The sequence below is a fragment of the Accipiter gentilis genome, chromosome 4, assembly GCF_929443795.1.
Source record: "Accipiter gentilis chromosome 4, bAccGen1.1, whole genome shotgun sequence".
In the NCBI taxonomy this organism is placed as follows: domain Eukaryota; kingdom Metazoa; phylum Chordata; class Aves; order Accipitriformes; family Accipitridae; genus Astur; species Astur gentilis.
In genome coordinates this window covers 29,890,363-29,913,457 of record NC_064883.1, presented here as the reverse complement: position 1 = coordinate 29,913,457, position 23,095 = coordinate 29,890,363, and the positions used below count along the sequence as shown (strand labels likewise).

The window sequence follows — 23,095 nt, the reverse complement described above, 5'->3', positions numbered from 1 at the left end:
GTTGCGTTGTGCAGTGTTACCTCTGCCACCCTCTCTGTCCTAGGGTAAATTTTTCCTCTGGAGGACAAATTACCCTTGCAAATATCTGGAATAAGGTACTCCTACTACTTAGACCCACTACTTTCAGCTGCACAGTAGCACACACACCTAACCTATGTGCAGAGGATGACACTTCCCCACCTTTAACCAGACACATAGCCTCACACACATTATGGAAAAAGGTAAGAGTCTGGTAATGTAACAGTGTGGAGCATAAAATGCTAGTTAGATCTTCAAACACACCCAATATTCCTCAGTTTAGAGGAAGACACGTGAGGCTCTGAGGACAGACTATGGTCAGCTACAGGAAGCTCCATCCCAAACGTTCTTTCCAGGACCTGGACCCAGAATGAATACGGTAGGAAAGGCCTTCCTAATAAGTCAAACTCTTTCTTCTTTCACTAAATAAAACAAACATTTTTCTAACCTGTATTGTTTCTGGCTCTGCTCACTGCTCAGCCCCTTACTTCAAAATTCCTTACTGGGTGTTTGGCAGAGCGAGTATGATCTATAGCGTGACCTTGCGATTCAGTGCACCGCTGTCATTCTGTATAGTACACTGTAAAGCATAGCTTTTATTGGAAATGAAACTGCATAAATAAACACTCTTACTTTAATGTGAAGTAAAACATTTTGCATTACAAATGTGCAGATTCAGGTTGGGAGAAATTAGTTACCAGAGAGCCAAAAATCAAGCAGCAATGTGCCTATATTATTTTGATCCTTTTTAAAACATAGCCAGTGTCTAATAATTCTGTTTCAGTTTTGTAGTCTTTCATTAGAGGGAAGATTTGTTTGCATACTATAGTGAACTGAATGGGATTAAACCCTTCTCTGGGGCTCTCTTCATCCAAGTGAGCTCCAATCCTCTGCTCCACCACAATGACTATAAACAGTTACTGGTTGCACAAAGTAAATAAAAAACATAGTGAATCCAGTTGTGCAAACCTGATCAAAGATGAGTTGGGCTTTGGTTATCTAAGTGGAATCTCTTTGTCTCTACCATAGTAGCTTTACGTTTCTTACAATTACTGGCTGACAGCTTGTTGAAAAACCGTCTAGCTAATCTAATACATGCTTTAATTTTGTGCTTTTTCACTCCATTATTAATTGAGCCATCACTATTTGTTCAGAATTTAAGGCTGACTGCCTCCAGTGCTCTTAAAAAGCATATGGGCAAAATTCATAGGCATCAGCCTTGCGTACCATACAGCATGAGAGGTGACAGTAATAATTACGTGACTGGAAGGAGACATCCCAACCAGGCTACAGACAGTTAGCTAATATTATTCCAATGTGTCATTTTGAGAGAGAATAAACCTGCCCCGGTCATCAGCTATGTAAAATGCTTGGATCATTAGGCTAACTCTGGCAGTATCTTGCTGGTTGGGTTGTTTTTTCGGTAATATACTCACAGTCGTTCAGTCAAATACTTGTGCCAGATCTTTCACCCACAGAAAACACTGCTGCTCCCTTCTGAGCACCTCGGTGCTTTGCTTAACAGGTTGCAGTGTCACAACTGACGCCCCTTAGAGAGCCAGCACCAGGCACTCAACCTCCTCTCTGCAGCAGATCAGCCCCAGGGAGGTTGTTTGCTCCATAAACTATACCCCAAAACAAAAATAAGAGAGAACATAATGAAAAACACAGAGCTGCAGGATAGCAAATACAGCTGCTTTTTCCTTCCTCCATTACTTCAAGGCCATCCCTGCAATATGGATTTCATTAATGGCTCAGAGACAACACTGCAGAATTACAAGTTCAAGATGTTATTGGAAAAGCCACCCCATGACTTTTTTTATGGTTGTTTTTTTTTTTTTAAGTATCATCTTTAAAACCAACTTTATAAAAGCGATTATTTGGTGTGTTGTAACACTGCCAGTGATTGGGCTGGAAGTAAGTATATGCATACGCAATAACCAACAGCAAAGACTTTCTGTGCAGCTTTCCCCAAAATAGAATTTAAAAAGGCAAAAGTATGATACGTAAACTGGGTTTGAGCAGCAGAATACAGCTCTTGAATCAGCTCAACTGAAAGGTCTCTGGATCAGGGTCAGCCACTTCATCTGTGCTTATACACAGTTTGATGGAGCCCCAAGCCTCTATTCATAGTTTTCTGCTAAATCACACATACGATTATTTCACAGTGCCATCATGTTTGAAAGTCAGCTACTATAACAATAAAGCATAATGCTGTCAGACAGCCTGATGTTAGCAAAGTATTAAACCAGAATCTTTTCATTGAGAAATACATGGATTCCACCTTAAAGATAGTTTTCAACTTGGCCAGTTATCAAATTTTCAAGTATATAAAGCAATTGCATGAAACCAGAGTGGAAACAAGACATTGCAGTTCTGAAACAAGCTGTAAGACACTAATTAGTACTTGAGGCTGCGGTACAGCCAGCCTCACCACTGACCTTGCAGCCCAAATAACCGCTGCACTCATCACAGCTGAGGCTGGCTGCGGTGGCAGAGGTGGGTCTTCAGCATGACACCAGTGCTAGGCTCAACCTCTTCCTTTGATCACACAGCCTTAACTGTCACCGTGCCCCACTGCACACGCAGTGCTCCAGGACAACCAGATCTCCACAATTCAAACAGGTGTGTTTTTCATGGCTGGCAAAAGAAAATGATTTTCCAAGCCTGAATTTGCTAGTCACGAAGAAAACTCCCCAGTGTGCAGCAGGATACCATGTCCTCAGCCCGGCACAGCCTGCTTCAGCCCAGCTCCTCAACTTCACTGAGGCTACGCAGCTTCTCTCTTCTTCTCTCCCTAAAGAGCTATTTGTAAAGCAACGCTGCTGGACACATCACCTGAAATGGAGAACAACAAGAAATGTTTCAAATTATGTATTACACTGCCTGCAGTCCAGGACAAAATGACATTCCATGACACCTGCTGAGACAGGAGAGGACCTGCCCAATAAATACAGGCTGTCCAAACTCTTGCATTGCATCTAGAAAGGTACAAAAAAACCCTAAGAGGCTTCTACTCTAGAGTATATTTATATATTTATATATAAATACTCTAGACTTTGTATACGCTATATATACATGCCATAACAGGTTTCCTCGGTCACTTGTGATGAGCTGTCCTCAGCTGTCCTAGTACTGCCTATTAAAGAAAACACTGAATATTTAAAGTCTGCTTCGGTCTTCTCACGCACCACTGGTATAAGAATATTAAACTCATCCCTTCAGTCTTGTATTATATACTCTTTGCCAGATTAGTTTTTAATTGTTTTTATGTGTGTGCACAAATCCCAAGGCATATGTGCAAATTAGGATTCCTGTCCCATGCCAATCTGGGCACATGCCTCGTTTACATGCTCATTTTAAAATGTGAGTCTTGTCATTTCAATCTGCTACAGTAATTTAGCTCTGATGTGGAACTGGTGCCAGGGTTTTGAAGGGTTATTTTTCCTCTCCGTGGACAAACTGCTATACTGGAGTGGTTACATTCCTACTTAATGGCATGAAGCCACTTAAAAGAGTTAACCTTTCCTATGCAAATGTTTACAAATTTCTGGTAACGCCATTCTACTTAAAATAAAATAGAAAATCAACTGCTGCTGTTACAGAATTAGCAGGTACTCCGGAGCATGGCATGATGGCAGAGAATGCTCTTCAGCTCCCATCTAATGTCACAGGAAAATGCTGGTCATAAGCTCTGAAATAACCAGATTGCTCTGGATACATTTGCATGTAAAATGAGCTTACTGTTAGCTCCATGTAATTGTCTCTCACAGCATTCCCCATTCTTTTCCCTTTGCGTAGTATTACAGAGAGCAACACGGGAATCCAATACTATGCGCCATGGCTGAAAGAGCATCGGCAGCAGTCTCGGAGACAGGTAGACAGCTCTGAGGCCAAAGCAGAGGCCCAAAGCATACCAGAGAGTGAGAAATGTGCTGGCAACTGGGTGCCACGTCTGGAAGATGTATAACTTCATCTTGCAGATGCTGAGCTGAGTGGCCAGAGCAGTTGTCTTCAATTATGGTGAGAGCCAAAGGGTGGAGAGAAACAAAGAGGGAGGGTAATAAGAACTAGATGCTGTTCTGCCAGCTCCTGAAAGATTATATGTTTATTCATTTAGCTAGTTACCAAAACACCAAGCTTTTTCAAGAGAAATCTAGACTTTGTATACATTAGTGTGCAATACAAATGCACAAATTAATCTGCATCCAAGATGGAAGTTAGCTACACTGGATGGCAGCGATACTGATGTTTCTTATTTAAAATACCCTCTTGGTCAAAATCCAGGAATCTGGCATATGTACTGAGGCATTCTGAATTTCCCAAAAATTATCATCATGAGTAACTCACATTATTATCTGCAGAGCACCCAAGTATGTGCTTTGTAGCACACACTGTCCTTGTCCTAAATGCTAATATTCCTGTTCTAAATGTCACTCATCAGGAGAGGGGACATCTGGGCAGGGAAGGTTTAGGGTCAGAAATGACATGATTTATGGCAGAAAGATTGTAATTCTGCTCAGTAGACATTGGCACTTCTTCAGGAAATATTGATTAGATGGTGAAAAGCTTAGCTTTCTTCTTTGTGGAACAATTCACTCTAGCTGGGCTCTTCACACTGAAATATATTGTATATGAATCAAATGACAGGCAGAGAACGTTGACTCAGACTCAGAGGAGACTGTTAACTCACCCACATCCTCACCATCTCCTGCTTTCAGCATTGCCTCAAAATATCCCTTTGAGGCACAGGCAATGCAGCTACAAATAAAAAATTAGACCGGTTTTAGCTCTGGCCGTGCAACTCTCCGCATTCACAGCTCCCTTTCTGCACTGTCTCAGGTGTAAGCATAACTTAGTCCCAAGCCTGTGCCTCTCCCTGTTGGTAGACCTCCTGTCACAGGGCATCATCCCTCCCTTCCTCCTGCCCATCACCTGGTTTGGGTCTGAGCCACTCTTCCAGAGGTGCTCTACTAACACCTTCCTTGGTAGAGCATTACCAGAAGGCCACCTGCTGCTCAAGGCATACCGAGGAGCCAGACCAAGACAAAGCTGTATCAGCCTATATGATTTGTCTTACCATGCAAGGACAAATTCCACTGCTGGCACTCAAGCATCTTGTGCTTAATGTTTTTCCCGTTACTGTATCAGGTCTGTTTTAAGTCGTAGATGTTAATAGTTGACACTGCCCTTTTACTTATACTCTAAGCCACCTTGAAAACTCTGGGTGGCATTACACAACAAAGTAAGCATGTGCAATAAAATAAATGCATTGTATATACTAGTAGGATAACATTCTTTAAATGGCTGGGATCCCAAACGAAGCATGAATAAGGAGCAGCATAACACCTTTGGAGAGAACAAATCTGAACCAGCCAGACTATAGGCTCTTGGCTTTTCAGCATGTAAGAAATCAGTAATTTTATTTGTCATAACTTACAACAGGCTTTGAATGTTTTTCTCCCTCCTTGACTAAAAGAATACATCAGAGAAATTCATGGTGGTGTATGCAAATGGAGATACTACCAGTTCAAAACAGAGGGAATACAGCTTAAGGCCTGCTCTCTGAAATTTTAAGCTTTTAAATATGAAAAAAAGGACTGTTATGAATAATTTTGCTACCAGTTTCAGCAAAAAGTGGACATAATAAATTACAGCAAAGAGAAATCTATGGAGCTTATATCTGGATATCCATCAAATGCTATAAGTAGCAGCACTGCAAACTGTGCCGGTAAGATCACACTCTTCTGGTGGATTGAGGATCTTTTGTTAGCCTGCAGAGTTTCAAAACATGCTGTTCTGAAGTCCACAGCCTTTTGAATCAATGGTTTGTGAAAATAGTTCACCAACATACACAATGGTTCAAACACTATGGTATAAAATATATTGGCTTGCATCAATCATTTCCTTGGTGTTGGGGACACTGTGGGTTTAATACAAATTGTTTACCAATGAGAACATTACCTGGAAAGAAAAGAGGTTGCATAGATTAAAGTTTTTCTTCCAGATCAATGAATGCCTTATGTTTGAAGGTTACTACCACCAGCAAATTGTTCACATGTGCAGGGCTACATTATAAAAATGACACCATTGGAGTTCAAGAGGTATTAAAAAAGCAACAGGTACAATCCCAGCCAAAAATATATTTTATCTTTGTATACAGAACTTGGTGAACTAAGTTTCACATTTTCCTCAACCAATTTCTACTCCTGATCGAATATGCAGATGATAAAAACCACAACAGATTGTTCAAAAGACAGCTGTCAAAGATTCTTACTTTTCTGCAAATATAAATATAGCCTGTGATTTGGCAAATGAACACAACATTTTTGCTTTTATGGTTAATTTTTCTAACTCCAACCATGATGAAATCTTTGAACAACCAATACATAACTTATACTTGCTTAATGTAAGGGCGTTTGCTAGAACTAGAACTGTTAACTAGAAACCATATTTATTTCTCCCTCTAGTGCCATCCTATCCTATTTACAATCTGATAATCTGGTTTAGAATAGTTAGCTTATAGATTTAGAAGAGTCACATGTGGTCAGAGAACACACCCTTTAAAATACATATTTGAAGTATTGTCCCAAAATAATAAGTTATGTTTATTTACCTAAAATCTGTCTCACACATGCGAAGTATCAAGAGTCATTTGAAACTTAAAGATCCATAATAAAGTTCTGAACAAGAAAAATAAAGGCTATGAACGTACGCTTACAACCACTCCATAATTATCAACAAGGCTTTCTTTATGAAAGTCTTGTTTCTCTTAGTTGCTGCTTTAGTTAAATCCACACAGGACTACAGAAAGGGAAACATCTCAGTTCCTGTATAAAACACAATCTTTTCCCTCGATGGCAAGAGGAAAATCATGATGCATAAGAATTCTTTAATATATTTGCCTTTAGAGTTTATTGACTTTACTTCTACTGGTATTTTACCATGTAGGAATAACATTTAGTTACCAAAACTGAATCCTTGCTGACTTAAAAACCCATCCATTCAACTACATTTTTGAACGAGTTGTATTAATTTAAGCAGCATGAAGCTTGCTGGGCAGAGAGCTAGGTCAACCAGCTATATTCTTTCGTAAAAAAAAAAAATCAAGCCTAAAAACGTGTACCATAAATCAGGATTCAGTGACCGAAAGATGGAGCAAACATCCCTTTGGGATAATAAATCAAGTTAGTACCTGAATTTGTAGCATCTTAGAACATCTTTCAAATTTATTTATTAGGTAGCTGAATGATTTTTATCTTATCCATGTGTAGCCATCTAGTTCTGCCTGTATCAAGCTGTTCCAGACTGCATCTCTCTGAGCAGTAGCCTGTGCCGTGTTGGAAAGAGGCTACCATTGATGAATATGGTTTTGATTTTGGAAAAGTGAGCTGTCTGTCTTTATCATGGATTAAGGTATCATTCGAAGGTACACAGCACACTCGGCTCGGAGCGGGCCAAGGTAGTCTCCATCCCCGCCAGCCCTCCAGCCAGGCTCTCCATCTGGTTCTCATAACGCTCCCCAGCTACATTTCATCTCGTAAGCTGAAGAGACGACGCTAGATTAAAAGCAGGCCCAGCAGCGATAGGTTTCAGAAGTCGGAGCAGGTATTCTAATTACGTAACACATGTAGTCATTTCTGGTACATAAATTGGCTTCTTACTGGTACGTATTTTATTGGTACTGGTTTCTCCAAAACCGGGCACTTTAAGGTAAATGGCATCGGCCTGTACCAACACACCAGGGTAAGGAAAACTTCTGTTTGTGCTTTGTCTCTTTAGTCCACTTTTAACTACCTTTTAACTAAATACTGGAAGACTAGTAAATAGCAAGCTGCTTAAACGCTTGCAGCCATAAAGACGTCATTCCCCTGGGCAGGAGATGCTGCAGGAGGACTAGCATTTTCTGAACTCTATCTTGTCGCTGCATTTTCAACACTGCAGCCTCCACTTTGCAACAAAATTCACCCTGACGCAGATCCTCAAACTCACACAAAGCCCCCCGGAGTTCAGCAGGATTCAGGGGCTGTAAGCCTCCTAACTGGCAGATCCTATTGCAGCACTGGGGACAATTGTACCAAAAAATCTGATTTACAATTGCCATAGGTACTATTTCAAGAGCAGCATACGAAGCCGTACAGCAAGCATTACACTTGCTCAGTGATATCCTCTGAGCATTGGTTGAAGTTACTTCCATTGTTTTTGAAATAAAAATGATTTATTTAGGCCCGCGTTCAGGAAAGCATTCAACTATAAGTTTAAATAAAATAAGCTAGAAGTAGAATAAAATAAATCGTCTGAAGTACACTGAAATATCTGGCATGGAAATTTTCTGAACCCTTTTTAGTAGGTTTCTGACATAGTTAGAGCAGAATTAATGAATATCCTAATGCAAGGAATCACATGGTTTCTCCAGTAAATAAAAGGTAAATAGCCTCTCTAAGTTGAAAACTGGCAATTTTAAAACACAACCCCTCCAAAATCAAAACAAAGTCAGTTTGCTAAAAGTGGTGCAAGCCAGAGGTGACTGTGTAAGCTATTTCTCTACCCTAATGAAACACACATCAACCCTTTATATGTCCAGCAGATAACTGGGCTTATCAAGCGAAACACTGAATTTCTATTGATTTTGCTGCAATGCGAGCCAGCACCTAGTGCTAGTGTCATGTCAGGATCTTGCAACAGGAACAGTTATATTTGCACCAAGTGCCAGCTCTGGCATATACCACTGCAGGCCAGCCTATTCAAAAGCTCTTGATCGGCTCCATGACTTTTTTTTCCCTCAGTCCGTGAACAACCAGTGAACTAGCAAACTGTTTGTTTTGATACACAGCAGACTTGAAAACTCCCCAAGTTACCTCCACCTAGTAGGGAGATTTTAGCAGATTTCTTGGATTTCTTACTCTTACTTAAACCAGTGTGTCAGTAAGCAGAATACCTTCATGCTTGGTATGAATCTCATATTTCTCCTGAACTGTCCTGGAATCCTGAACTTCCACCTGTCCGACATGAAAGGAATATTTCACAGAATTTACTGTTTAGTGGAATTTACCCTACAGGATGCCTTTTTTTTTTCTTATCCCACAGGAGGGTAAGGCTCCAAGGCTGTTGAAAAAGTTCAGCGGGGGACAGCATTATACAACCTCTCTGTGCATTGTAGCCCTATATTTAAGAACACATTTAGTTACAATTTATTTCCATGGCCTGTTTTCTTTTTCAGCAGCCTGTGTGAATTCTTTCAGGATGACATTAAATCATTCAGCTGCACCCATTGTGTTGGATTCAATATAGAGCGGACCAAAGAACATATAGGCTGAATGCCACTCTGTCTCTTAGGAATTACATGCTTGCTAGAAGTAAATTATGGTGTATTATAATACAAAAATATTGTCATGAGTTATTTGTGGCTAAACACCAAAACAAAGTAGTATGTGGCAACATCTGATACACAATTGACTTAAAGCCATTTGCTCCAAGGAATTAGTTACTAACCAAAATTATTCCCATTAACTTGTTCTGTAAAAAAAATTTGCACAAAAGAAAAACGAAAGCACTATTTTTGGCCATGGAAAGCCTCATCCTTAGGCTAACGCTCAGCTAGATGTTGGGCCATCCCTCTCAGCCTCATCCATTCTACCTAAACGAATAAACCAGGTGCTTTTACTTTGAATTTTGTCCTCCCCATCCAGGCTCCAGCTCTGTGTTGATCTGTTCCTGTGCTCAGTGCCACAAGCCAACTTTGCACACCCAGTGTTCCCCATACGCTCTCAATGGCTCTCATTTGATTTTCCTTTTCATTTCACCCCGTTTGTTTCCCCAAGCCCTGTGGAGCCATCCTGACCAGAGTCTCTGGATGCTATCACAACACAAATAATTTGAGGTGAAAAGGGCTCCATACTGAAAGTGAAAGAAAGTGGACTCTTAGAAAGAATGTGAACCTTTCTAGAATAAATAAAACATTTTAAATGTTATTCAAATATCTTGCTTTCATCTCTCTTTTTATTTCTTTAAAGCTAATTGGAAAGAAAGAAGTCACCAGGACACACATTCCAGGAGTCTCCTTGGTACAAATCAGACAGCACACACACTGCACAACAGTAACAATGAAATGACCCCTTAAAATACTACATTTCTTGCCAAGCATAACTTCTTCAAAGACTTCAAACTTCACCACTGGCCAAAATTTGAGAGCTGAAAGTCCTTTTCCTAGTTCAAATTGGGGCACAATTCAGAGCAAGGAAAAGGGGCTAAAGCAACCCACCTCAGCTGCTGTTTTCAGTAGAAAAGCAGATCCAATAGTTAAGAAAGAGATGCTCTCAGCCTCTAAACCCCCAAATTCTCCTCCGAGACTAAAACTATCAGACTCCTGTCATCAGTAATTTGGGTGCATCTCTTTCCCAGCACACCTGTGGAAACCACTCACGCTCGCTGTGTTTGGCCCATTCACTTCCAGACAAGATTGAGCCCTGGGGTCCTCCCCAAGCCAGAGTCTGAAATTAGAGGACAGAGGAGCATCATCAGAACCAGCTCATGACAGACCCCATTTGGGCTGTACTGTAACGGTCCATCAACACACAGAAATCAGAGGCACAGAAGTTGAACAGTTCAATTTAAAAATGAATGGAAGGCAGATACCGCAGAGTCTTATTCCTTCCACTCTTCAAGTTTACAGCTTTGTTACTGTGATTCCTGTGCACTTGATAGATTGGAGACTAATGGGCCACAGGAAACAAAAACAGATGACTAACATTAGCCAGTAAGCGTAAGCACCAGGGAAAGCCAAAAATAGGCTGGTTTTACCTCCTCCCATGTTATCCAGCTATTCAGAATAAGCACAAACACTGAGAAAATTATTCATAATTTGCACTTAAATAGAATCTTCTGTTAGAGGGTATCACAGCAGTTTATGATTATTAAATCTTTGGTACTAATGGGATAAGTGTCTGACACTCATCTGCAGAGAAAATTGCATCAAAGAATAGAAGACAGACTGCATAACTGTATTGCACATGCCTCTGTGGGTGTCACTGACAACAAGGAAAACATTTAGAAGGGAAAGTGAAAATAGCTGAAATATAAAATCCTTTATGTCATAAGGCTTCAGAAAATAGTTCCTCTCAAATGTTTTTCCTTCCACTGCTTTCTGTTAGGGAAAAAAAAAAAAATCCCCTCTCCACAATCTTCCTCTTCAAAAGAAAATGAGTGTTTGATTCCACTGAAACAGTTCAGTGTCATAAAACAGATCTCCATTTTTTGAGGAGAGAAAATCCCAACTGTTTTTCTACCCCTTCTGCTCACAGAACTCAAGTTGCTTTGGGCAGTTATTAACAAAATAACCACAAAGAGTGAAACACTTTAAAAAATCCAAAATAGGCCAAACAACCCTGTCACTCTCCCTGAATCCTGCATACTCAATCCCTGCGAATGCAAAAGTATCATTTGATACTAACAACTCTCTTGTGGAGTTTGCCTCTTAGGATCTGTGCCTGTATTCAGAAAAACTAAAATCACCGTTGTACCAAACAACAGAAAATGGTTTAGCACATAAAGTAAGGTTCCCAACTGATCTGTGTTGGGACAATTATAAGGGATGTGTTACAAGCCTATGAAGACCGAATGCCTGTTTTGTAGGGCTTCCAGGAGATACCCTTTCACATTAGTCTCCCAGTCCAGTTCACAAAATAAGCTGCTGCCATCTTATGGAAGAGACCTTGAAAAGCATTTGGTCCAAAACCAATTCTGCTACTTCCTCCCTTGCTGCATTTCTTCATCTCCCTTGGTTTACTCTGTGACTAATAACTTTTTTTTTTAAAAAAGAATTTCCTTGCTTTGCAAAGATCTGCCTATTGTGGCGAGTTATTCTTTGTGGAAGTTACTTTCTCACCTATGATTTTACAGTAATTTTCAGAGCATCCAGGAAGTCAGACAGTATAGTAGTATACTGAGAAAGGGAACAAACCAGCCAGGCTGTTAATCCTGACACTGCCTCAGACAGAGGTTTCTTGTACGATACAACAAAAGCCAGCTGGAGCCATTCAGCTACTACAGGATAAAGTCATCATTTTTGCTCAGTCTTAAGGCAGTCATTCTATGTGCTCCATCTCTGGCCTTCTCTATGTGGCCAGCTTCAACCAGTTTAACTAAAGGTCTGATTTTTAACATGCTTACTAAGATAAATGAAAGTATGCCAGCTTAAGCCTGAAGCCAGCATGTACACAAGCATTCGATGTCTCTATCTGTAAGGCACAAAGAGCTGCATTTGCAGAGTGTCAGAGAGGTTTGCTGAAAGATTTTGCCTTTGATCTGAAAGGGAAATCCCTCCACAAGCTTCACTGTTACTGCATGATAGAATAGCAAGCTTTCAGGTACAGACCGCCTGTGAAAGGAGAGTGGTCAGCAAGGCTAAGACACTTTATGTGCGTGAACGTAGGACTCCTGCAAGTTCACAACTATTGTTGTGATCTAGGACACAATATTTAACTTGAACATTTAAATCAAAACATTTTTGGAAGGAGTATGATCAGCATGAGAATCAGGATAAATGCATGAGAGAAGACAATTGTCCTCCTCACCTCCCACTGCAGCTGACATTGACCCGCTACCAGCAAACCTGAACTCCACAGCCCTTCTGGGGCCAGCACCAAGGGGTAAAACACAGTCACTGGTCAACCACTTACTTCCTTTTATCTGGCCTGGCCTGAGGTCTTCTTTTTTTCTCCTACCCGTGAAAGAGTTTCCAATCCAGTAATAACTAGGAAGAACATTAAAAAACTCCTAGTGAGAATAAACATTGCTTACCATCTAGATTTTTAAGCTCTATTAGCTAGATTCAGGTAACTTGTATCCAAGAATCCTACAACAGTTAGCTGAGATGATGTCTGGTCGTTTGATAGCTATATCTAATAAATACTGAATTCCACGAAGTACAGAAATCATGGTCCTGTACAAGTATCCAAAAAGGCAAGTAGGAAGATCTGCAGCTATACAGATATTAATCCCAGTCAATGCAGTAGAAAGATGTTATAGTATGCCATTACTAAAGAATGAAAGCATATTTTAATCACTGTGCTGCTAGGAGGCACGAACCAGAGAGCAGAACTACGCCAGGGACTGAAAGGATTGCTAAAGGCTTTTATAGCTGCCAGAGTTGCATGCAACTGCACAAAACGGGTTGGGTGAGGGACAAATGGCAACATGAGGCGAGTCAAGAGCATAAATCTTCAAATGGGTTTGGCCAGAAGGTAGAATAGCTGGGAGAATTAAACACTTTTAAACACCATTTATTAGAAATGGGTCTCATCAGGAAAATCTGCTTTCCTTCTTTGGGGAAAGCACAAAGTAAGTGGTGAGGAAAATCATGCAGTTTTTAGGAGTTTAACACATCATGATCAGATATTCTAAAGAAAAAGCCCACACTACATGGTATCCATAACTCCACGCTCAATAGATTAAACCGACATTGCTCACAAGGTAAATGTCAGCCAGGAACCTCGGACAGTAGCACAGGCACAACACTGCGGGCACTCCGTTTTCATCAAGAGTCTGTAAAAATTTTAAGTCACTGCTAGTAACAGTAAAAAAAAAAAAAATAAAAAACAACAAACCCAAACTTTGACAGACTGCTGAGAGAGAAGGGCAAAGACACCCCACAGAGACATCAGGATCATTTGGTAAGATGAGTCCATTGAAAGAGCACATACATCCAGCACATTCTCTCTACATCAGTCTTTCCAAGAGCAAAACTGTAACTTAAATCTGCTCTAATCCAGAGGAAGCAGAACGATGTCCTCTTTCTTACCCAAAGCCATAACGCTAGAGCAATGGTGGACAGCCAGCCTTGGGTACACAAACTAATGGCTCCTGGGTCAGGCCATAACCCCTATTTCCCCATAGTCCCAGTGCACCTAAATGAAGTTTGTATAGAGCATCACTGAACTATTATGGGGAAGCTACAACTACTGAGCTAGGGGGAAGAACTGGTTGGGGTCAAGGACATGTTAGTTCAAGCTGCAGGTTTCTGTCTCTTTGCGGGATTTTACACAAATAATTTGTGCCCAAGTACTCAAAGGGAGTTTGCCACCTAAACGCTTCTACAGAAATCAAGACCCATCTTGTAGTGACTCAGCAAGCCTATCTCAAAGCACTCCAGAGGACTAATGATTGCGCAGAGCTCACATGCTATGGTAATGGATAGCTGCAGGTGCCCAAGACAAATACACTATTTGCTTTCTCTCATATCAGCTTGGAAAGTGTCATTTAGCGGCATTTCTTAGTTATGCCTGAAAATATATTATTATAATGTTCACATTGGTCTTTAAATAAAAATTCCAGCACTTTCATGGCCCCTTATTAACCGAGAGATATAAAAATTTCAGTAAGGAAAGAGATTGTGGTTTCAAGGGTCCACTTAGTCTCAGAGCATAAAAGAAATATTTTTTTTAACATATATATAAGATATGAAAAACACATTGCCTTTTGCCTTTTTTTTACTTTTACTTTTTTACTTTCCTAACAGGCTTCTCCAAACAGCTTCATTTAAAATGGCCTTTCGATAATGCCCGGTGTTTTCCTTGGCAAATTTGGAGAGCTGGGTTTTGGGATAAAAGTAAATTGCACCAAAAGACCAAAACGGGATTAGGAGATTTGACAGGACTTCATAAAATTCAGTTGTGCACAGGCAAAGGGGGAATTTTTCAATAGGTCATTTTAAAGATAAAAGCTCTGGAGGAAAGAGTTCTGCTTGGTGGCAAACTCATCTAACCCTTGCAAAGCCTACAGGAGGGTCTGCAAGGGAGGCAGAAGTTACAGAGCATGAGAACACACACAAACTCTCACATCTTAAAGTTATTTTACACATGATTAGGTATCATTTTTCATACAATGCATACATGCACTTAAGCAATGGTATAGTCCTAAGAGGGAGCTTTATGTCAATCTGTCTTGCAAGCAGTTTGGGGCTGGGGGGGGGGCAGAAAGAAACAGATTCTCTCTTTAACATTCACAGGCCTATTTTTTCATTCCTCCTGCCAGTTTGCTCCCTCACTTCCCCATATTTTAGGCATCAAGGGTGATAAAGAGTACATCTTACTTGCAAGGATGGATGCAGAAGACTTTGCCTGCACTATAGGTCAAGCTGCAGAGCACTTCTTTTCCAGCCCCTCTACTATCACTGATAGCTCTGACAGTGCAGGATGGATTTCTGTCTTTCTGTGGGAGAATATCGTGGTTTAACCCCAGCCAGCAACTAAGCACCACGCAGCTTCTCTATCACTCCCCCTCCTCAACTGGACAGGGGAGAGAAAGTATAACCAAGGGCTCATGGGTCAAGAAAAGGACAGGGAGACATCATTCACCAATTACTGTCACGGGCAAAACAGACTTGACTTGGGGAAAATTAACTTAATTTATTGCCAATCAAACCAGAGTAGGGTAATGAGAAATAAAACCAAATCTTAAAACACCTGCCCCCCACTTCTCCCTTCTTCCCAGGCACAGCTTCACTCCTGAATTCTCTGCCTACCCCCTCCCAGCGGTGCAGGGGAATGGGGGTTACGGTCAGTTCATCACACTTTGTCTCTGCCGCTCCTTCCTCCTCAGGGCGAGGACTCCTCACACTCTTCCCCTGCTCCAGTGTGGGGTCCCTCACACAGGAGACAGTCCTCCATTAACTTCTCCAATGTGGGTCCTTCCCACAGGCTGCAGTTCTTCACGAACTGCTCCACCATGGGTCCTTTCCACAGGCTGCAGTCCTTCAGGAGCACGCTGCTCCAGCATGGGTCCCCCATGGGGTCACAAGTCCTGCCAGAAAACCTGCTCCAGCGTGGACTCTTCTCTCCATGGGTCCACAGGTCCTGCCAGGAGCCTGCTCCAGCGCAGGCTTCCCACAGGGTCACAGCCTCTTCAGGCATCCACCTGCTCCAGCGTGGGGTCCTCCCCAGGCTGCAGGTGGATATCTGCTCCACCATGGTCCTCCATGGGCTGCAGCAGGACAGCCTGCCTCACCATGGTGTTCTAGGGAATCTCTGCCCTGATGCCTGGAGCACCTCCTCCCCCTCCTTCTTCACTGACCTTGGGGTCTGCAGAGTTGTTTCACTTACATGTTTTCACTCCTTTCTCCAGCTGCAGTTTCTGTGCTTGCCACAACTTTTTTTTCCTTCTTAAATATGTGATCCCAGAGGTGCTACCACTGTCGCTGATGGGCTCAGCCTTGGCCAGCAGCAGGTCCATCTTGGAGCCGGCTGGCATTGGCTCTGTCGGACATAGGGGAAGCTTCCAGCAGCTTCTCACAGAAGCCACCCCTGTAGCCCCTCCACTACCAAAACCTTGCCACACAAACCCAATACAGAGAAGACAGCACTTACTTCAACATGGTGCACATTTCTAGAACGTGATTTGAGCAGCAAAACATTCAGAAGGTACGTAACCCCTTGCTAACAGAAAGCAACAGCTTTATTTAACAGCTCCCCTCTTAGAGATATCAAAGTAATCCTTCTCATAATGCAGATACCGAGTGTTTGCAAGTAATTACAAAATATCATGGTGTTCTTTAGGATAAGCTGCCATTAAACTATGCTGCTGTCTCAGTGCAATGTAATTTCTTCCCTTCCCATTTTCAGCCATGCCTGTAAAACTGAACATCCCTAAAATATTTCCAATCTAATCTCCTTTTATTACTAAATTAACATTAGACCTCGTACTTGCCACTAAGTATAGGGAAACCATACTAATGTTAATCACTTACATGTGGTCACTAACATATTAATAGGAGCCACTCTAAAAGATTTCAACCACATGGCACTGCAGGGGCTAAAGGCAGCAGGAAAGCACCCAGAGCCATCAAGCACAGGCCTGGGTCACGACAGAAACATAAGCAAACGAGAAAACATGAATTTAAATAACTGAGCTGAAACAATTCTCAATTATACAATTTACTTATTGATAGAAAAAAAAAACACTTAAACACTACCTGTCAGAAACATCAGGGGCTCCTCAGCATTTGTTTTCCCATAAACGCGTTTTCATGTATTTCCAAGTCTGCTGACTTGATTCCTGCCATGCTGCAGCGGGGCACAACTGGGGCTGATCATCCCCAAGCATTTGCCTCAGCTCAGGAGTACCTACTAACAATACCACAGCATTTTGGACTCACCTAGGAGACAAAACTCCAAGTAGACATTCTGAAATATGTGGACTACCGCAGGGTCATTAAACTAAAACCTCAGATTTTAGTGAACAAAAAAACCCAACCTTTGAGGTCTTTTCCTGTACACAAAGTAGAGGGAGAGAGCAGTTGTCCTCAGAGCCACGCCGAGAACTAAGTCTATTACTAGGTTTAAGCTTTTTGATATGATTTATTTCCACAGACACTGATGCACTAAAGAACAAACAAAAAAAAAAGAGGTACAGGCTCAGAGAGAGATTACATTACTAGTTCTGTAGTGTATTACCCAAAAAGAAAAGAAATTGAAAAGGTATCACCTTACAATCATCAGCTTTCTCGTCCATCAGGAAATACAAGTGCTTCTTTATTTTACATGTCATAAATGAAACAATCTTCAGCTTGGTCCCATTAGGCACTTAGGCATCACCTGGTAAACACAGGCTTCAGTAGAAGCCCCAGCTAAGGAAACCTACTCTCATTACAGCAAAGGAAATAAAGGTTAAATAGAAGGATAAGCTTTCCATTATTAAGGTTCCAAAACCAGTGGAAGAGCTTGTCTGCAGAGGCAATAAAATCTTCATTGATGGGTTACTTGTAAGAATATTTTAAATACATGAATTGTTTGAGTGTACCTGATCCTTTCTTTGGGTAGAGAGAAAGACAGCCATGGTGTCTTAAAGTCCTTTCCTGCTCTGTTTTCCCAGACTAAGTCTGCAAACAAAGGATGTATTCAGACTTCAAGCTAGTACGATAAATAGTTCCAATCCGTATACTGTCAAATAATTTTGACTTCTCTGGAGGGCATGGCAAATGCATTTCAATGGTTTTATTGCTTCTGACTACTACTGTGAAATACATAGCAAATAATTTCCACTAAGCTTAGAAGATTGCTACTCATATTTTGAGAAGTGCAAGAGAAAGGAAGCATGTCATTGCAGGCCTTCAGGTATCATTGCTGTCTATCTGCAACTTACAGGGGAAACTTCATTGCATTTCTTTTTAATTGCTCCAGCCTCACAGAGTTTGCCTCTCCTCTATAGGCAAAAGGAAATTACAAGACCAAAAGATGGCTTTTTCTTACTGCTTAAAGGGAGAAGAGAAGCAGGCAGGATATTCCCAGTGTTAAACTTGCGAGCCCAATCTGTTAGCCCATCATATTTCATCATGTTTGCTTGTAAAACAACAGAATTTTCTTTCATTCCATTTGCCAGCTAGTGCGCAATCCTTGGAGAAAAAAGTAGTATGGTAGGAAGGTGCTCCTGCCCCTGGAGTAAGGTCAGACAGTCAAACCTCAGTCGGAGCAGGTCCATTCCCAAATATGCTCGCTGCAGCACCAAACCAGACAAGGCCAAGGAAGCAGCCTGCTTTTTGGAGGGGTATGTTCAACAGCTGAGCTCTGTGTTGCTTCAGCCAGACTGCCACAGGTACCTGAAAAACCTCCCATGTCTGCGCCACGTTAATGGTCTATTGATGCTTTTCACACCCTTACTCATTCACCATCTTTCTACCTGGATTGCTACATATGTTCAGACCTGACACAAAAGGGTACTGTTCTATCTTCTGGTTCACAGCAAGAAACAGCAGTATGCTGTGATAATAGCATTATTGCAGCCATTTCACAGACCTGAAAAAGGACCTCTGTGCCTTAACACTTATCTCTTCCAAGTAGATCTGCTAATTTAGTAAGTCTTCCCTGTCCTACAAGCTTTGACTCAAACACTGTTTGAGTTACAGAAAAGCCTGTATGAGTAATGCCTGCGGTCTTGAAAATGAACAATTTGTTTATTCAAACATTATTGCCAAATCTCGAATGCTGTCAGCGCTCCAACAGATTATGTTGGAAACTGCCTGAGAGACCATTATTAAACACTTTGCTAAAAAACATAAGGTCCTGTACTAAGCGAGTTTGGCTCTGCAATTTTCTGGACTCCTTCCTATGCTCCCCATGGCTACGATTAAACGCTGCCACCCATTAGGGCATTTTAGCTCCCAGGCCCATACAACCCAGCTACCCTTCAATTCCAGCTCAGGATGAAACCTGTATCTGTACGTTTCCCTCATGCCAGGGATCCCAGCAGAAGGACACCAGGGCGTGCGGGCCAGATGGGAGTCAAATACTATCCCTGTTAGCTCCTGAGGGGAGCAGCCAGCGGAGCAAGACCACGGCACACACTGTGGGACCGACCTGCTCCACAGCTTTGAGGCACACGGAGTAGACTCCCTTACAGTACAGCTTAATACACCAGAGGAAGGAAAGGCAGCTGCTCTCTGTCAAACTCCGTACTATGAGAGGCTATCTGCTGCTGCTACTACTGAAAGTACATTTTTTTCCCACCTACCGGTTCCTACCCCTCCAAAAGCAAATTGCTCCAACTCCTTCTAAAACAATTCCCCACACATCTTCCAATGCTTCGGCAGCTCAGTTACAGGAGCACGTCGCCAACAACGTTGTCAGCAGCGCTCCAAAGTGCAACCTTGCAGAGATTAAGCTTCCTAACTTTTAAAAGGAATTCAATGATTTTCAAGCCAATATTTTGCTGTATTTTCTTTACCAAATGAACAACAAAAAAAGGCTAAGATATTAAAACAGACAGTTTCCTTCTGTCATGAAACTAGACATAAAACAGGTACAGATTCACTGGCTGAACAGGACTCAGCTCCTGTCGTGTTTCTTGGTATTTCATATCCTGGGCTTTCCATCGATACACAAGGGCATAAGGAGTGAAAGGCTCCCTCTTTTCCTGGCTGGTGAGTGACAGTGAAAAATACATAGGCCCACTACAAACTGAAGTTATCAGTGCTTTCTTTGAGGTAGTACACCTATGAAACTTAAAAAAAAATTAAAATTAAAGTTTTAGCATGAAATCTTCACTTTTTGTTAAGACCTGCCCAAGAGCTATCTTGTCTCCAACCCCCCGTTCCCAGATGCACTAAGAATCCTGCAGTCAGCATCTTGGATGTTTTTTAATCCATGTTCTGAAGTGTACCTGTGTTTTGCTTTAATTGCATTAATGTTCACAGACACACGTTTGCAGACTTCTTACAGCCACGCCCATGTGCACAAAAAGCACACAGGTACCGCAGAGCCTTTCTGTAGTTTTGGCTAGAGAAACGGTACTGTTAACCCACCTCTGAAATACTAGCAGATGGCCCTAGCGCGACATGGCCCCAAGCCCTCCTCTCCTGAGGGAGGCAAGAGGTGAGGAATAGTTACTTCTTCACATCAAAAGAATCTCATCTTTCATACCCCACAGCTGAGGTAATAGCATTTCTCTCCCCCATCTCTTACAATATTCTGACACGATAACACATCAGGTTTGTTGCGGCAATGCGCCAGCAGTATTGGTTTGTCAGCGTCCAACACATACAATCACCACCATTAGCAGTTATCAAACATGATTAGGAAGAAATTCAGCTCTTCTGAAGAAAAATGCTCACATATCAGTCTCTGTGGCGCAATCGGTTAGCGCGTTCGGCTGTTAACCGAAAGGTTGGTGGTTCGAGCCCACCCAGGGACGAGCTCCCTTTTAAGGGCTGACAAAACCTCCTGAAGCCCAATGAGGGGAAGTGCCAAGTCCGGCCCCTGGGGAGGAACAACCCCAGGCACCAGTACGTGCTGGGGGGTCACCCTGCTGGAAAGCAGCCTGGCAGAAAAGGGGCTGGGGTTCCTGGTAGACACCAAGTGAACCTAAGCCAGCAAAGTGCCCTTGCAACAAGGCAGCCAACAGTCTCCCCAGCCTGCAGGAGGAAGAGCATTGCCAGCAGGTGGAGGGCAGGGAGCTTTAGCCTCAGCCCAAACTCCAGCCGAGTATCAGGAAACACTTTTTCACTGTGAGGGGTGGCTGAGCCCTGGCACAGGTTGCCCAGGGAGGTTGTTGAGTCCCCATCCTTGGAGATACTCAGAAGCTGTCTGGGCATCGTCCTGCGCAACCGGCTGTAGGTGTCCCTGCGTGAGCAGGGGGGGTTAGACCAGATGACCTCCAGAGCCCCCGTCCAACCTCAACCATTCTGTGTCTGGCATACTGTTCAGGAGAAAAATCTAAGTCAAATCACATCTAGGCAGATGTGATCTCTGACCTCTAGCATCCTGAGTACCCAATTAATCTAGAACTTCAGCTTTGATTTCACACCAAGCTCATGCTTTATCAGTATATAAAGCCCAACTCTTGCTTCCATAGGCATCCTTCCTTCTGTTCTAGATGACACCTGCCCACAGGATTTGTACCTTTGTCATACCTACCCTGAATTAAAATAATTCATTATGTTTGAAGCTGAAGGTCAGAGATGATACATAATCTCTAACCAGTATAAAATATTTACATATTATGTTTATATATTGATTATATATTTTAATGAAGTATATTAATAACAAAGAATGTTTGATAATTATATTCCATATACTTATTGTATTGTGTATTATATATTTTATATTTTGTATATGTAATACACAGTAAATGTATTATGTATTACTAAAACTGCCTTCACAGTTTGGATGGCTGCTACTGCTCTTCCCTGAACCCCAGTTTACAGCTTTGCTCCTAATCTTATGTAGTAGTGAGAATCTCCAGATCTAGCTATGTTAAAGAACAAGTTTCATGCTGTCAAGATCTTCACAGCCACACTCCTCAGATCAGAAAGTCCAGCCTGACAAGCATTAAGAACTGGAAACCAAGCACTCCTGTCAAAAGGATCCAACTAGACTTGTTCCCAGAACCAAGTAAATCCAGAGCTGATCATACATAGGAAACATCAGAAAAGTTTCCTTCCATTCATGATTTGACACTTATTTTAAGGCTGCTTCTGAGGGGATTCTTAAGCTTCTAAAGAACTAGAGCCCAAGAGTTCTAGATCTTCACTATGCATTTTGCTATCATTGTACATAAAACGTGCATAGATGATACACAAACTAGTAGCATGAGGAAAAAAAAAAAATCCTTAATCACCATGACCATTTTAATTCCAACAGAAAGGACCAGCTGTTACTCAGGCACAAGGACAAGGAAAAAGTTCTTACTCTTGCATTCAAGTCAGCCATAGTATGTAAGCACACAGTAGTTTGGAAACACACCTTCACAGTTCTTTGCCTGTATAACCCTTCATCAATTTTTAATTAAGGTGCCACAGGTACTCAGGAGCAAGGTATGTGGAAACCTTACAAAACCTGGAATAGTTTTAATGGAGAGCTTCTCTCTTTTTTCCCAAAAGCTAATGTTGTTGGAAAGTGACCACGAAAAACACCTTGTATTTTGCCCTTGAAGGCTCAACTAGCTCTGAAAACCATGCAGTGATTTGTCTGGCAACATGAAAAAGCCCTGCTCATACTAATGTTGCTTACTGACACCTTCATGAAGGACAGCAAGACACTGAAACTACAGGAGCTTTGAACAAGATAGCACACACGGGCTGGATGCAGCACCTTGAACATTTATATCAGTCCTGCAGTAGCTAAATAGCAGTAACTTGTGCTGATCACAATACAGGCTACCCAAGTTTTACAAGTGTTTGAAAAAAATGCAGCCAGTTCAGCCTCAAAACATAGAATTATTACACTAAACTATGGGGCAAGATTACAAGCATTATTGTAGTTCACTGTGTATCAGGTTACTGGCAAACAAGGGAACAAAATGAAGCATACAGAGCAGTTACCACTGTGGTATGTGATGGCAGCAAGAACACCACTGTTTCTGGAAGTTCTGCCAAGGCTGACAAGACAGTCATTGGTGTTGCTTGGGGACTTACTGAACTTGCATTTTCATTTTGTTAAGACTTGAGCCAGCTGTTGATCTCATTTTTGCTTGGAGAACAGGAGAATAGGAGAACAGGAAAAGTGATGCTGTAGTTTGGATAAAAACCCCACTAGCAGTAAAAAACCAACCAAACAAAAAACCCCAGCATCTTGAGATCTCCACCAGAAGC

The 23,095-nt window shown here is 41.8% G+C and overlaps 1 non-coding gene across 1 annotated transcript; it reads left to right on the top strand.

The window, feature by feature from the left end:
• Positions 1 to 20,623: 20,623 nt before the first annotated feature.
• TRNAN-GUU (transfer RNA asparagine (anticodon GUU)) lies at positions 20,624 to 20,697 on the top strand. Its single transcript has one exon. It is a non-coding gene; the product is annotated as a tRNA-Asn (tRNA).
• Positions 20,698 to 23,095: the final 2,398 nt, after the last annotated feature.